We start from the raw sequence: 16,792 nt of genomic DNA on the forward strand, positions 1-16,792 counted from the left end.
TATATATATATATATGTATATATATATAAAGCCCGGCCGGTAGCTTAGTGGTTATCGCACCAGACCGGTATTCTGGAGGTCGTGGGTTCGGATCCCACCCGCGGGCATTTTTTCAACACTTTCTGTCTGACTGCAAAAATTCTTCATCTGTTTTTGTAACCCGCCACAGCCTCCCTATAGCTTTCGAAGGTTGTCTTGACTGCCAACCCTTCTTTTATATATATAAAATATATATATATATATATATATATATATATATATATATATATATATATATATATATATATATATATATATATATATATATATATATATATATATATATATATATATATATATATATATATATATATATATATATATATATATATATATATATATATATATATACTGTGCAGCGCACAGTACATCGCTCAGACGGAACCACCACTGTGAGTATGAATTAATAACCACAGATCCCACACCAAAACGCTGCCTTGCCCTCCCTGTCTCAAAACACGTCACATGCCTGGGTCAGTCTTTTGAAAAATTCACGGTGAGCGTCCTAAAATCAAAGTTTAGAACACACCACGAAAGGGAGATGTTTGAATAAGTTCTAATCCACAAATTCAACACAGTTGCAGGTCAAATAAATGAACAAGAGGGCAAGTTTTCGTTTATGTCCCCGTAACGTACATATCTGCTCCCGTTTTACTGATACACACAACGTAAGACTCGGTGGTTGCCGTAATGTGAAAAATCTGCTCCGTGTAATTACGTATAAATATTGTGTTAATTATTAGTTGACCACGTACACGTGTGTATGCATAAGCACAGAATTGTTTCTACACGACATTCTTCTTGAGACCATTGATAATATTTTGTCTTGCCCCGTGTACCCGCGCATCAAACAAACTCTCTTGTCGCTGTTTATATTGTTTGTTTTTCCGTCCACTCGGTTGATTTCGTTGTTTGGGTTATTCGGCCGTGTCCTTGGCCGTTTTACTTCTTTTTAAGCCCACTTAGTCGTTTTTGCGTGTTTATTGCTTGTGTGCGCGTGTGCACGTCGGTTGGCTTTGACCTTCTCCCTGTTTCTGTATTTATTTGTTGCACCACCATTGCTGTTTTTTCTTCCCCTGTTGACTTACTATTTTCAATCTCTCTGCACTCATACATCATCACTCTCACTCGACAGCTTAGCCCTCGTATCGCCGTCGCGACTGGGAGCGCCTTCTTTCTCCCCAGGTTTCTAGAACGCGTAGACACATTACGGCCTTGGAGCCGAAGCAAACTAGCGAGAGGGGTGGGCGGAGGTGAATGGGGGATCATCTTCAGGGGCCGACAAAGACACGTGCCCCCCGCTCGGCAGTCTCCAAAGCGCGCGTACGTAGGACACCCCTCCTCTTGCATATTGTTCGCCGGCGCTGACTGCGGCCGTTTACAACTCGTCACCCCTGTCAACCACGCAAATATGTGTCCTCTATCGCTCCTGTTGACTTACTATTTTCTGTGTCCCTGCATGCAAGTTGATTCATGCCTTCCTAATCAGACATAATAACTCTCATTCCGAGTTTCGGTTATCTTAGACCTCTTGTCGCCGGCGCGACTTGGGGCGGCCTGTTTCTTCCCAGGTTTCTCGGACACGTAGACACATTATGGCTTTGGCGAAGGCGCGAACTGAACAGGAAGGGTGGGTGGAAGTGATGGTGGAACGTGTTTGAGGGCCGACAAAAAACACGCGCTCTCCGCTCGGCAGTCTTCGAAGCGCGCGCACGTATGACACCCCTTGCACATTGTTCGCCGGCGCTGACCGCGCGCGGTTACAACTCGCCACCCCTGTCGATCACGCCATTATGTGTCCCCGATCGCTCCTAAGCTTCTTCCTGTCGTGTCCTCCGGTTCTTTTTAGTTTGCCTGTCCCGACCGCCACCTTCCTCTCTCAGTTCAGTTCTCCCTTACTCGCCTCTTTCCATCCCCCTCTCTCACATATTTATGGTTTTCTAGTTTGTGCTTCCTTGTTGCCGGCTTTTTCTCTCATGTTTCAATGCACCTTTCTCTCTTCATCCTCGCTTCCAATCTTGAACACATGTCACCGTCCCGGGAACCTCAAGTGCTTGAACTGCATATAAACCACTTCCATTCTGTAAGATAGCACTCTTGATAAAGAACGGTCCCCGTCCGAAATGCGGAACCGTCCATGTAAAGTTGTTTTCGAAGTATTTTTATTGCGCCCGTTTTTACTTATATATATATATATATATATATATATATATATATATATATATATATATATATATATATATATATATATATATATATATATATATATATATATATATATATATATATATATATATATATATATATATATATATATATATGTATATATATATATATATATATATATATATATATATAAATCTAGAGAAAGATAAACTCACAAAGCGCGCAGAAATAGTATAAGTAAAGAGTCGGATACACAGCAAGAACAACAACAATGTTTACTTACGTAGCGGCAACGGGACTTGCCTTCATCAGAGTAAAGTTACATGATAACTTTACTCTGATGAAGGCAAGTCCCGTTGCCGCTACGTAAGTAAACATTGTTTGTTATTGTTCTTGCTGTGTATCTGACTCTTTACTTATAATATATATATATATATATATATATATATATATATATATATATATATATATATATATATATATATATATATATATATATATATATATGTGAGCACGTTTTGAGAACGCGTCCTATTTACAATGACCGTGTCGTACATTGTGGGCAACATCATGTGCTTCATCTTCTTCCCCTCATAATCATTCTCATCACCATTCGACCAAGCCTCCTCTTGGGAAGATCATAGTCATCGGCGGCTGGTTCAGGGTACGCGACGGTTGCAACGCTTTCTAAGAAACGACCTCTTGCGCCTGTCCCTCAAGGCCCTCTCAAGTGGTGGAGGTCGACCTCGATCCTGTCCTGTACGCCTTCTGGTCGCACCCCTGGAGCTCCGTTCCGGTCGCCATTTACTGGCAAAAGCCATGCAGCGTGAAGCTAGGAGCAACCCCACCCGCGCTGCTGCTGCGCTTCCCGCGTTTGCTGTGACCACCCGTAAGCGTGACCCACCGTTTTTTACGGGCCCCGCGGATAGGATGTCGATGGCTGGCTCGACACCTACGTTGGGTCAGTGCATTCAACCGCTTGCACAATACAGCCAAGCTCCAGAACGAAACTTTTTCCCTAAAAGAAGAGGCAGAAATATGGTATTTCTACAATGAATCCGACATTTATGACTTGGTCAGCTTTGCCCTGAAGCTGCGTAAGGCCTTCGGCTCTCCAGCAAATCGTTCGGACGCGGCGGAAAAGTTAGCTGTCTGGTCGTATTCAGCACCTGAAGAGACGTATGCCTCATACAGTGAGGGCGTCATTGCCCTGTGTCGCCGTGTTGACGAAAGCATGCCAGAGGCCGACAAGGTACGCCACCTTCTCAAAGGCATCTCTGCATTGCATCCAATGCATAGGCGGTTCAGCATCCTAAAAGCGTCATCGATGTACGCGAAACGTGTCAACACATAGATGAACTGCAGTCAATTCGATTGCTTGCCACAGGACGCTCGGGGTACTCAACCGCGTGGGGACTTGGAAGTATGGGCTCTAATCCGCGAAATCATCCGCGAAGAGCTGCAGCTACATGACCAGCCGACATTGCCACGTGATCCCTTTCGGAAGGATGGAGCTCAGCTGCGCGACCTTGTGAAGGAGGAGTTGGCATCCATGACGAGTCTGTTGCCAACCTCGTTTCCTTTTCCTACCACTGCCGTTCTGTTGTACTCGACGGTCGCCTAAAAGCCACCTTTGCCCCAAGAAGCTTTGCTGGCTAATAAGAATTTGGCGGTGATCTCTCCAGCGCCTACGTCACGGGACTATTACTACAACCACATGCGATCCCGCCGCCAGGCTTTCTCGAAGGATCGTCCTGTCTATTACTACTGTGGGATTAGGAGCACATTGCCCGTTTCTGCAGCCGACGTAAGCAGGATGAGCGAAGAGGGTATGCACTATTTGAACGCGACGTCAGCTTTTGTGATGGCACTCGGTACGATGCGCCTGTTTTACCCCATCACCGCTCCTCTCCACCTCCAGACTCTGTTGACACGCCTCAGCGTGACAGTTCTTCACGGCGACGACCGCCCTCTCCATATCGCCGCTCTCTGATTTGATTGATTGATTGTAGGGTTTAACGCGCCGACGCAACGCAGGCGATGAGGCGCGCCGTAGTGGAGGGCTCCGGATTAATTTTGACCACCTGGGGATCTTTAACGTACGCCGAAATCTCGTACACACGGGCGTTTTTGCTTTTCGCCTCCATCAGAAAAGCGGCCGCCGCGGCCGGGAATCGAACCCGCGACCTCGTGCTCAGCAGCGCAACGCCTTAGCCACTGAGCCACCGCGGTGGGTATATCGCCGCTCTCTATCACCTCTTCGCCCCTCGTCCAACGCTTTGGGCCACCCCCTCCCCCCCCCCGAAAAATGGAGACTGCAGTTTTTGGAGGGGAAACTGCATTCATCGAAAAGGCAAAAACTCCTCCAGCGCAACCGTCGAATACATTGCACGTACACGTTGAAGAATTTGATGTTGATGCCCTCATAGACACTGGAGCCATTATATCAGTCATTAGTGGAAATTTGTGTTCGCGGGTCAGCAAAGTGAGAACCCCTTATACTGGATCTACTTTGTGCGGTGCCAACCAAGTTGTGTTCGAACCATCCATATACTGTACAGAACGTGTATTGATTGAGAGAATTCGGCACCACCTTCAGTGCGCGGTCTTGTCCAGTGTCACTCATGAACTCATTTTACGGTGGGACTTTCTCTCATCCGCCAAAGCTGCCATCTCCTGCCGGTACCCGGACATTGAAATAATCTCTACAGACCGTATAGAAATTTGGGATGTCCAAGAGCAGTGCTTGGTGGCTAGTTCGGATTACCTTCTGAGCCGTGGATATAAGACGACAACTTTTGTTCATGGTGGAAAGTGTTCTGATGGTGCCGTGCTCATCGTGCCCTGCTCTCGGCTTCTCCCAAAAGGTATTGTAATAGTCACCTGTCTTGTGCGCTTTACGCAAGGGTCTGCCAGCTCGTTGCCATGACCCCTAGCCCTGAGCCAATCCTCTTACGATTAGGCACTGCTATCGCTACCACTGCTCAATCTGAAGCTGTCTTTATTGCTCTCCTCTGCTGTATCACGTCAGTTTCGAATTCGCGCTCTGAACCGCCACGCCCTGCCTTATCTGCCACTATCACCTCCAATCTCTCTCAGGAACCAGCCTTCGATGTCGTTTATCTTCACAAGACGAGGATTGGTCGACTTCATTGGTCTCCGACTTCAGGATTATGACTTTACCGTCACTTACAATTCCGAGAAAAAGCACCTCGGCGCGGAGGCACTTTCTCGGTGCCCTCTTGAGTCGTCTACGACTTCGGGGTCATTGCCACCCGCTACCGCCCTCCCTATCGCACCCGTGCCCCACAGCATTTAATGACGGTTTGTCCGTTTGCCTACTCTTCAACGAGCAGGCACATACTGCTGAACAATAACCGACCGGCTTACCGGCACAATACAGCCACCGAACAGTAGTGCGCGTCGGCAGCTTCAGCACTTTTGGTTTTTGCGTGGTATTTTGTACAATTCAAAACACCACTCGTCGGGCAATAGGTGGGTCCCCGTTGTACCACGCTTTTTGACAGCAAATATTAGAAGCTCTTCATGACAAATGCTTCAGCGGGTCACCTAGGCTTCCACAAAACTTACGACCGCATCCGCTCTCGTTTCTTCTGGCCTGGCCTATCCACCTGCGTTGCCCGCTACATCGCTTCAAGCCCATCTTTCCACTAGGGGAAAAAGCCCACATCTCCACCTACCGGACTTCTACAGCCGCTCCCTTGCCCTTCGCAGCCCTTCCACACTGTTGGCATTGATCTCTGCGGACCTTTGCCTTGCGCGGCTGCCGGCTTTCAGTGGATTATAACAGCCCTAGACCATTTAAATCGTTACGCGGTAACACGCACCAGTTCACTCTGGATGTGCAGCCGAGGTAGCAAACTTCTTCTTGCGTGCTATACTGCTGCGTCATTGCGCGCTCCGTGTTCTTCTGAGCGATCGCGGTAAGACGTTTCTCTCCAGCACTTTTGAAGGCGTTCTCCGTGCTGCAAACACAGTTCGCAAGACCACTTCCGCTTACCATCCGCAGACGAACGGTCTGACTGAACGTTTTCACCGGAATCGTTCTGAAATGATTTCTATGTACATTCGGTCTGATCACACGAACTGGGAAGCAATTCTACAATTTGTTACATTTGCATACAACACTGCAGTACAAAAGACTACCGGTTACTCTCCCTTCTTGCTCGTCTACGGCCGCGATCCCTCATTCATGCTGAACGCCAGTGTCCTAAGAGCTCCTGTGTATAGCTCCAGCCCGTTACACGAAGAGTTCATCTCCCGCCTCAACTACTGCCGTCGGCTTAATAGTCTCCACACGGAAGCCAGCCAACATGACAGCATAGACCCCTACGACGCCAGTCATCGCACCGTCCGCTTCCGTTCTGGTGACGAGGTGCTACTGTGGACGCCCACACGCAAACCTGGGCTCTGCGAAAAAGTTCTTCGACGCTTCACAGGCCCGTAGACTATCGTGGAAGAAACTTCGCCCGTGAACTACCGTGTCGCTCCGTGTAGTGCTCCTGTGGATCGTCGGTACCGTGGCACAGAAATAATGCACGTCTCACGACTCAAGGACATCGTGCGTCGCTCCTCTTGACGTACCGCGGCCAGGAGGCCGCGTCCACACGGCGGGGGAAATTGTGAGCACGTTCATAGCATCGCGTCCTATTTGCAGTGACCGGGGCTTACATTGCGGGCAACATCTTGTGCTTCATCTTCTTCCCCTTATAATCATCCTCATCACCATTCGGCCAATCCTCCTCTTGGGAAGATCATCGTCATCAGAGCCTGGTTCCGGGTCCGCAACGGTTGACGCTTCCTAATTATCGTCCGCCTGCACCTGTTCCTCAAGGCCCTCCTAATATATATATATATATATAAATATATATATATATATATATATATATATATATATATATATATATATATATATATATATATATATATATATATATATATATATATATATATATATATATATATATATATATAGTAAGGAAATGAGGGGCTCGTTGAGGAAATACAGAAAGCTAGGGCAGCAGTCTACAACGTCAAAGGAGGCATAGGGGTGAGTTTAGGCTCTTTTCTTCACTACGGTTAATGAAGTAAACATTTTTTTTAATATACAGAAGAAAGAAAGAAAGAAAAACACGCGACCAGAGTGGGGACCGAACCCACGCCTTTCGATTACATGTCGAATGCCTTACCAATTCGGCTATCTGGGCGACTGTGTTCTCCTTCACTTTCTAGGGTATTTATATTTACTAGAAGTGTATCGGACGCTTGAGGGTGGTAGCCCTCAATCGAAAGGCGTGGGTTCGGTCCCCACTCTGGGCGCGTGTTTTTCTTTCTTTCTTTCTTCAGTATATTAAAAAAATGTTTACTTCATTACCTGTAGTGAAAAAGAAAAGAGCCTAACCACACCCCTATGCCTCCTTTGGCGTTGTAGACTGCTGCCCTATCTTTCTGTATTTCCTCAACGAGCCCCTCTTTTCCTTACTATATTATTCTGCGAAAGCCTAGCGAGGGTCTCAGTTCTGGCAGCCTTGATGCCTAGGTAGCATAAGAGGGCTTCCCGCCAGTTACCCGCTCATGACAGGCTGTAGACGCTCGAGTCACGCCCCGGGGTTTGAAAAGAAGGTCCCCTTCTCCCCGTGTAGTCAGAGTGGCGCTGCCTACCACCCTCAAGCGTCAGATACACTTCTAGTAAATATAAATAGCCTAGAAAGTGAAGGAGAACACAGTTGCCCAGATAGCCGAATTGGTAAGGCATTCGACATGTAATCGAAAGGCGTGGGTTCGGTCCCCACTCTGGGCGCGTGTTTTTCTTTCTTTTTTTCTTCTGTATATTAAACAAAATGTTTACTTCATTACCGTAGTGAAAAAGAAAAGAGCCTAACCACACCCCTATGCCTCCTTTGGCGTTGTAGACTGCTGCCCTATCTTTCTGTATTTCCTCAACGAGCCCCTCATTTCCTTACTATATTATTCTGCGAAAGCCTAGCGAGGGTCTCGGTTCTGGCAGCCTTGATGCCTAGGTAGCATAAGAGGGCTTCCCGCAAGTTACCCGCTCATGGCAGGCTGTAGACGCTCGAGTCACGCCCCGGGGTTTGAAAAGAAGGTCGCCTTCTCCCCGTGTAGTCAGAGTGGCGCTGGCTACCACCCTCAAGCGTTAGATACACTTCTAGTAAATATAAATAGCCTAGAAAGTGAAGGAGAACACAGTCGCCCAGATTGCCGAATTGGTAAGGCATTCGACATGTAATCGAAAGGCGTGGGTTCGGTCCCCACTCTGGGCGCGTGTTTTTCTTTCTTTCTTTCTTCTGTATATTAAAAAAAATGTTTACTTCATTAACCGTAGTGAAAAAGAAAAGAGCCTAACCACACCCCTATGCCTCCTTTGGCGTTGTAGACTGCTGCCCTATCTTTCTGTATATATATATATATATATATATATATATAAATATATATATATATATATATATATATATATATATATATATATATATAACATACAGCGATTCAGAATAGGAAGTGAGGGGTCATACAAATAACACAGAAATAAGGGTTGGCAGTCAAGAAAACATTGGAAAACAAGGGGAACATCTGCCAAGTCATTGAAACCGGTAAAGAATTTGGAAAGAAAGCAAGTGGAGAAAAAACGCCCGCCAGGTGAGACCCGAACCCACGACCTTCAGAATACCGGTTTGGTGCGATGAGCACTAGGCTACCCGCGGGGCACTACCGAGCGGGAATTTTTCTCCACTTTCTTTCTATCGGTCCAAATCCTTCATTAGTTTGAATGATCTACCACATTCTCCCCTTTGCTTTCAGAAGTTTCCTTGAGTACCAAAAAAATATATATATATATTTATATATATATGGTATGTAACAGTAAAGACTGAGACAAGTGCGAAAAAAATGAAACAAATAAAAGTTTTCGGACGTTTCAGGAAGAGGCCTTCCTGAGACACACGAGAAAAAAAACATTACAAAGCGAAAAGTTCACTGACGTTTGAGGAAAAGTCCTCTCAGAAGTTGCCAAGTGCTGCAGCCTTAGTTAAACGAAAGATGGCCGTACACAATTGTGACCAACCGTTCCCCTTCCGTCGTAAGCAACAACCAACCGCCAACAAACTTTTTAATCTTAACGCACAACCAGCAGTGCTATCTTGACACCCTGTACGGCCGTCAATTGCATAACCTCGGATCGTGCGATAGAGCACGCGAGCACTACCACCCCAATATATGTCCACATAAACAACGAGACCTCCGTCATGAGAGTACAGTGAGTAAACACAGCGGCGAGTGGCGTTGTGAGCGATCAACGCTTCTTCTGGATGTGGATGCCGGCGTACCGAAGTCAGCTCCGCTGCTTTAGCAGATTTCAGAGGTGTGTAAGTAGATTTATTTAATTATCTGAGGTTGGGCTTTTATGGTCACAATTACTCTTCTTACCCAGATCGGTGTCGGTCCAACTGTTCACTTCAAAGGCCAGGGCAGCAGTACAAGTGCAACCGTACCGCATTTTGTGAATAAATCTAAATAAAACGTAAAACCCACAAAAGGTGCAATTGCTCACTTTATTGAACCCGAATCATCTTTCTGGCACCTGTAAACTACAGAAGAGCAGCCTTCAGTACTTTCGGCAGCACTGCACCCTATTTCTCTCGCACACTTCACAAATGACTCCATGCATTCTAAGTACACAATTCGTTCGAGCTCTGTTCCGAAGGATTTCTTGACTCTTAACACGCACGTGCCATTTTTCTCTGTACCTGTAATGAAGAAAGAGACAAAGCACTTTATTTCGTAACATGCTTTCATCACACGTAACCCAGATTAAAGGAAGAACGTGAAGCGGTGGCGGCATTTAACACTGAATTTACATCACGTGTTGGACCTCTGAGTGGGTAAATGTCCGTAGAATGCTCGGAGATCGCAGAGACTTTTTGTTTAAATTGCGTTGTAATGAAAGTTGCTCGAACATGGAGCGAGATGGCGCAGCTATGACAACATTGAGAAGCTTGTGAGGAGGAGTGTAATGACGATGATTAACTTCGTCTTGTAAAATGGCGTGTATAGGAAAATCAAATATTACATGCGGAATTTGCATGCCAAAGTGATTTCTATAAAGCAAGTTTGAGGAAGCCTGCACATTTTTTCTCGCAGGTATACTCGCACTGCAACCACCTGAATACATTTACGGTTAAAACCAAACTTTCAAGTAAATTCAGCCAAAAGCACTTTGTCTTTCAGGATTTTCAAAAGACGACGATGTTCGCCGAAGACTAAATTTTACCGCGGGAGTGTAATACTTCAAAAACACATTTCGTTGTACGTGGTAGACTTCGTGAAATATTTTAAGCAATAGGCTTTAAAACGCACCAAAAAAAAAAGACTCAAAGAATGAAATCAGAGGCAGTTGCGAAAGCGTGGCTCAAATGTATTTTAAGGATTATAAACGTGCAAGAAATGGGGACCTGTGAACTCTCTTTATTCAGGGTATTTAGCAAAACGTCGTTGAATACTGCTTATGGCCTGTTTCTGCGTTACGTGCATTGGGGTTTTGTAGCCAAAGTGGTATATACTATTTAGGCGTTTTGAGAATCAGCACAAAAATTCCCGTCAACATCTTCTCAAACAGCTTGTCCACATACAAAAAAGTGTTTTGTTGAATACATCGCCACCCCAACTTTGCTGTTTTAGCGAAAATAATACCGTAGTGTTAGAAATATCCTATGATTTCTCCGCGCAAACATGTCAAATGTAACACAAATATGCTTGCGGTAATTATAGCGTTTTAATTCCACAACATTTTAGAGCGTATAGACGAGCGAATGTGGTCTAAGGTAAGAGAGCTATGGGGATCGCTGAAAACGACGCGCTGGGGTAGGTGATCGTCTGCACGGGTCGTAAGCCCTGGCAAGGTGTCTGAAGGCGCGGAAATAGGCTTGTTTCAGAATATGAATACGTTCAGATAGTTGGGTAGGCATGGGATGCAGGTACAGTACCGAATGCTGTATGCGCCACGTAAACATTTTTTGTTAACACTTGTTCCGTAAACGTTTTGGATTATCCCTACTTGTTCTTTTTCTGCGCATTTTGGATTATCTTTGAATTGCGGAGCAACTCTGTTAATGCTGACTGTAAGTTGTATTGCAGTCTGCACGCTTTCCTGAAAATACACATTCGAAGAATGCGCAAATGTTTTCACTTGGGCCTTCTTTTTCAGTGTAAAGCTTTATACACTGGGATTGTCTCTATAGTATGCACTTTGATGGTCAAACGTTATTTCTGCAGATAACACGGCAGTGTAGACGAGAGGTCACAGGTAGAAAAAGATAGATGAACAATACTTTCACTAATGAATACACAAGTTTTTGTTCAATTGATTTCATTTTTCAGTGTACAACTCACTGCTTTACGACAATTCTTCTTTTTCAGAACTTAAAAAAATTGGACGAAAGATGGGAGAATAGACAATAAATTTCACGTGAATTGATGATAAAATGTCAACAAGCTGCAAGAATACTTTCTGAGGGTTGCGTTTACGTGCAGTATTTCGTCCGTCGCGCTTGCCCTATTTCAATGCCTAAAATTGGGTTGACGATTTCTTACTTTTGATAAAAAAGATGAAGACATTTTCTCTCAATGTTTCACTTTTGTCAAGCTTATGCTCTAAACTAAAAAACCTTTCAGTTCATCACGTTGTTCGGCACGCTGAGTGAATGCCCAATCAGTCAACAATGGATATTCAATTCATACCTTTCACATTTATACACACACCATTAATTATTTTTCTGCTTTGTATGAATGACAAAATTTGTTGCGCTCTAACCTGATTTGTTTCCTGGATGAGCCAAGTAAAAGACTCCACATTTTGCAGTCGGCGACACGAAAAGCAGGAACTCTCGTGTTGTTTCTGTTGACTTCTTCCCTGCAAAAAATCACGGAAACTCTCCTGATCCCGTTGATTTTCCTTCGCACTGGATACCTAGATCTAACTATTACAAAGACAGAGCGACCTTGCTATACCAGCTTTTTTCTAATCTATAGTTCTTGCATAGCACAAAGTGCCATTCAGCCACTTCGAGGTGAGGAAACCATAATTTTCCCATTGACCATACAGGATGGCGTGGGCTCTCCCGTATGAAATCGAAAAACTGTATTAGTGTAACTTTAAAGCGTTCATATCACTGTATTGGTTATCGTAATAAAAACTCGAAAAGGGCGAGCTTCTAGGACGCCCCAATTCGAAAGGGGATACTGCAGTTGGGATGTGTCACTGTTTTAGGTGGCAATTAGGCAAGCACCTTGCACATCTTGAACAGTTGCGGGAATGCTTAAGCTACAATCACGTGCATTGCATAGTGTATGGAGCACTAAGCGGCGTTCACTGAGACAGTGTTCTTTCTCTTTCACAACTATAAAAAGCACGGTGCTCTCAGAATTGCTTACTTATCGCAAGTTTTGTCAGGCTACATCGTTTAATCAAAAATTTACAACCGGAAGAAATCAAAGACGAACAGATATAATTCACCTACTTGTTCTTTTTCTAGCAAAACATTTACGTAACGGTGTCCTAAAATGTCTCGGCGCCGCTCTTAACATCCAAATATACAGGTGTTCATTTAAAATATCACGGCCGATATAAGACAAAATACTGAGATACTGTTTTGAGTGGGTGCAGTTTAGGGAGCTCATTCACTTGTGCATTGTTTTCTATAGACCATGTTTCATTTTACTTAATCTGTTCGCTATATATTCTGCCTATTAGTAGTTGAGACCCCGGTCAAGAACAGTGGCTGTAAAAGGAAACAGCAAACTTTTTCACGCCTAAAGAAAGTGGAATAGCCTGGCCAGTTTTCTTTTAAATAACACTATTTCATACAATGCACAATTACTTTGTATGTAGTCCTAATGGCGGTTTATAGGTATTTAGAATCCGGCTTCTATGAAAGGATGATCGCACCACTGGATACGAATCGGTATATCTTGGCTATCTCTATTGCGATTAACTTTGCATCAACTAAGTCAGCGCAGCTGAAAAACCTAATCATCCTAGAAAGTCAGCCAATCGAAAATATTGAGGGGAAAACAGAAATGTCAAACTGAGGAAAGAGCGCACACAAGCGAAACAACGAGAAGATAACCCCCTGCAGTCGTTACGAGGGAAATATTAAAATTCAGAGGTACATTCTTTTTTAGACGAACACACTTCCGCAACAGAAGAGGGCATGTTTGCGACATTCGTCCAAGTTGACAGACAGGATCTCAGAGCTTAGAATGAAATGCAATGCTTTCGTCATATCACACCTAAACAGTCTTATGTGCCCCCCTGATATTTGCAGGAGGGATCGAAGAGCCTCGGCGAGAAAAGTTACCACTGTCGATTTGCGAGCACGTGGTGTGGTTGTCGGTTCTTCCGCGACCGTTGGTTCTGTCAATAGCCTATATGTAAAAACGGCGCACAGAGGGCGGCTAGCTGTCTGGAGCTCGACTGAACAAAGCAAAAGTATGGCGATGCGCTTCGGCACATTTGCATCGAGCCTAGCGGGCGACGTAGAATGGGTTACGTGTGTTCGAGTACGTGGTGTGGTTTTTCATTCCTCGGGTGAAGTGCCGCGTAGTACGTGGAAGCGCCTCCTCGAGACAGCAGAGCAGCGTCTTGAGGTGTCGTCAAAGTTCAGACTTTCCCTCGCAGAGCGCAGCTACATAATTAAGTCGTCCGTCTCGGCGTCGCCTTTTTATGTAGCACACGTAGCGAAACCGCCGCGCCATTTCACCCGTCAGCTCGCCACGAAGTTCGGGTCGTTCTTTTGGGCGGGCAAGACAGAAACAGTGTCGCGTGCGCTGTACAGACTGCCCAAGTCAATGGGTTGTTTCAGTCTGCCTTGCTTGCAAACCATGTGAAGCGTGCTGGACGTACGCGCATTGTTCGATCTTGTGTACTCAACTGAGTACCCAGGGAGGGCGCTGCTGCAGTACTTTCTGTGAACTTACCGCTCAATGTTTTATGACTAACGCATTGCCGGTCCCTCTGCTGAGCAGAAACCATTTTATGCCCATGTTGTCAAAACACTGACAAACGTCCAGTCTACCTTGCCAAGCCTAAATTTCAGGAAAGTACAGCAAGCGAATTGTGCGAAAAGTTGGCAATAAACCAGTTAGATAATCAGCGGATAGCAAGATCACGCGGTGTCCGTTGGCATCAGCTGAATTCGACGGAGCTTCCTTCTGATGTTAGGGATTTCGGATGGTTGCGTGGATGGCAGGTTCTTCGGACGTGTGACCGTCTGGCGAGATTCGGCATCGTGCGTTCCTCACGGTGCCAGCACTGCGGGCACACTGAAGCATTGGAACGTGCCTTGTTTCAGTGTCATGTAGCACTAACGTTTTGGACTTTGCTAAGCAGGTTGTTTGGTGTTACACTTAGAATGAGCACACGTTCAAATGACACGTTGGTGAACTTCCTGGTGTGTGCTGGGGCTTTTGTATAGTGGCGAAATCGTGGTGCCGCGTGTCTTCGCGCCCGATCGCAACGGCCGATGTTTCCACTGCTGTGGCGTGTGCGGTCAATGCTTATGAGTCACTTGGAAAATGGGTTGGCAGTTCTAAGCGAAGAAGCCTTCCTATTACGCTGGTCCACGCGTTTCATAGTGGCCAGGAACAACATACTGAGCATCACTATTGTGCCGTATTGACTTTTAATGAGTTTATGAACTGTTTCTGTGAACGCATGTGAACTTTTTATGGATTGATTTCGGAGTAGCTTGTTTTACCACCATAGACATTTGTCGTGCAAAGTGTTGACTGCACGGAGTACTTGGAAACTGATTGAATTTTGTTTTTCTGTTTTTCGGGCAGCGCTGTTACCACTAGTCGCTGCGTGCTGATATGTGGTTTTATAATAGATCCTCTTCTCCCAGGCTGATTCCGAAGTGAAGGCATTATTATCCCTTCGGGCGATTACCCTTGGGTGAAGACGACAGGTGAAGACGGGTAGCAGCAAGGCTTGCTCCTTTGACTGTGAGCCTTTTTTTACGGATGAGGTCGAACCAAGACAGCCGTGTTGGTATCAATGCCTTTATTTTACCGCTTCCCTGATTTATAGAGCATACTTTAACTATGGGACGCTTGTGTGCGTTGAAGTGAAAGGAAACAATTATTATGAGTCTTCTGAACTGCTCATTAGGCGTCAATATAGGAATGCTTGCTGAAACCCCTGGTAGAATAACGAGATCGCTGAACACCAGACCGAATAAAAAGACCTAAACCCGGCGTTAAGAGAGTACGCCACGGGGTAGGCAAATGGACCCACAAATACTGCAAAAAACTTCGGCTTACAGGGTGCGCCGATCAAGATTGCAAAGCGCGTATAAAGACAAGCGGAAACAAAGCTTTTGATACAGGAACAAAAAGCCAGCGTCAATCCATTGTGAAGATTAACAAATAAACACACAGGTGTAACCTAATAATATTGCAATTATTTTTCTACATAACCAGAAAACCTACTTTGTTATTTGAATATCCCCTGGGGGGATGTATTAAAGTAAAACCTAAATTGTTATTTGAATTTCTCCTGTCTGGTTTTATTAGAATTTTTTCCTTGATAAATTATTGTGATCAGCCGTACATGACACAGGTGGATCAATTTTTAAAGCTTAACCTTCCTGAGTGCTCTGCGTGCCATGCACCATGTTACGAGATCAGCGCCTGCTAGGACGCGAAGAAGGCCTGTATGTCTAATTGCGTGTTGTTTTTACAAGGCTGACATAATTTTTGAAACATTCCGTGTGAACGGTTAGCAGATGAATGAGGATGTTTATAAAAATATATTTTTGAAGCAAAAAACACGTACCACGTGCACAAAAAAACTTGTATTTGCAGTGGTTCAGCGAACACAGACCAATGACCGAAGTAGAAACCACAGACGGGTAAACATATGCGAGCGGCGAATGCCTGCTAGATAATATGCTAAAAAAATACACGTATAAATACTCTCAATACCTGCGGTATAGCAGAGGCACAGCACGACTCATTTTATAATTTATCTATAGGAAAGCTCAAAGTTAGTTTGAGAACACCTAAAGCCCTTAGCCCACTGAAATGTAATTTTAATTTTCTGCTGATACGTTTGCAAAGTTGATAGCGATCGTTTAGATGGTTTTATTCGCCTTTATTCCGCAATCACTTAAAGCTGCAAGATCTGCAAAACAGACGGTTCTGACTGAAACAAAACGACATTCCCTTTAGCAAATTGCAGAAAGGGACACTCACCTTTTTTCTTCGTGTTTTTCTTTGGTTCATCTTTTCTTTCTGATAATTTCGGCACTGTTTTAAAAAAGAAAGTGCATTTTCACGACATTTGAAATATGTGTATATATTTGATGAAAGGAACGGCAAAAATGCTCGCCTGTTCGACATGTCAACGCACGATAAAGATTTCTAGGTGGTAAAAATTATCCGGTGCAGTCCACTACGGGGCACATGACGTTCTGTGAAGCGTCGGTGCGTTAAACCCCACAATCAATATCAATCAATTATCTATGAATAGCTATTTCTTGTCGGCATGAAAAGT

At 44.7% G+C, this 16,792-nt stretch overlaps 1 long non-coding RNA gene across 1 annotated transcript; it reads right to left on the reverse strand.

The window, feature by feature from the left end:
* Positions 1-9,867: 9,867 nt before the first annotated feature.
* On the reverse strand, positions 9,868-16,535 carry LOC144141757 (uncharacterized). The gene is made up of 3 exons (XR_013316695.1): positions 16,492-16,535; positions 12,050-12,148; positions 9,868-9,986 (listed from the first exon to the last, which is right to left on the reverse strand). It is a non-coding gene; the product is annotated as an uncharacterized LOC144141757 (long non-coding RNA).
* Between the last annotated feature and the right edge of the window lie 257 nt (positions 16,536-16,792).

Source organism: Haemaphysalis longicornis, unplaced genomic scaffold (assembly GCF_048455015.1).
Source record: "Haemaphysalis longicornis isolate Haplotype H1 unplaced genomic scaffold, Haemaphysalis longicornis Haplotype H1 scaffold_6, whole genome shotgun sequence".
NCBI lineage: Eukaryota > Metazoa > Arthropoda > Arachnida > Ixodida > Ixodidae > Haemaphysalis > Haemaphysalis longicornis.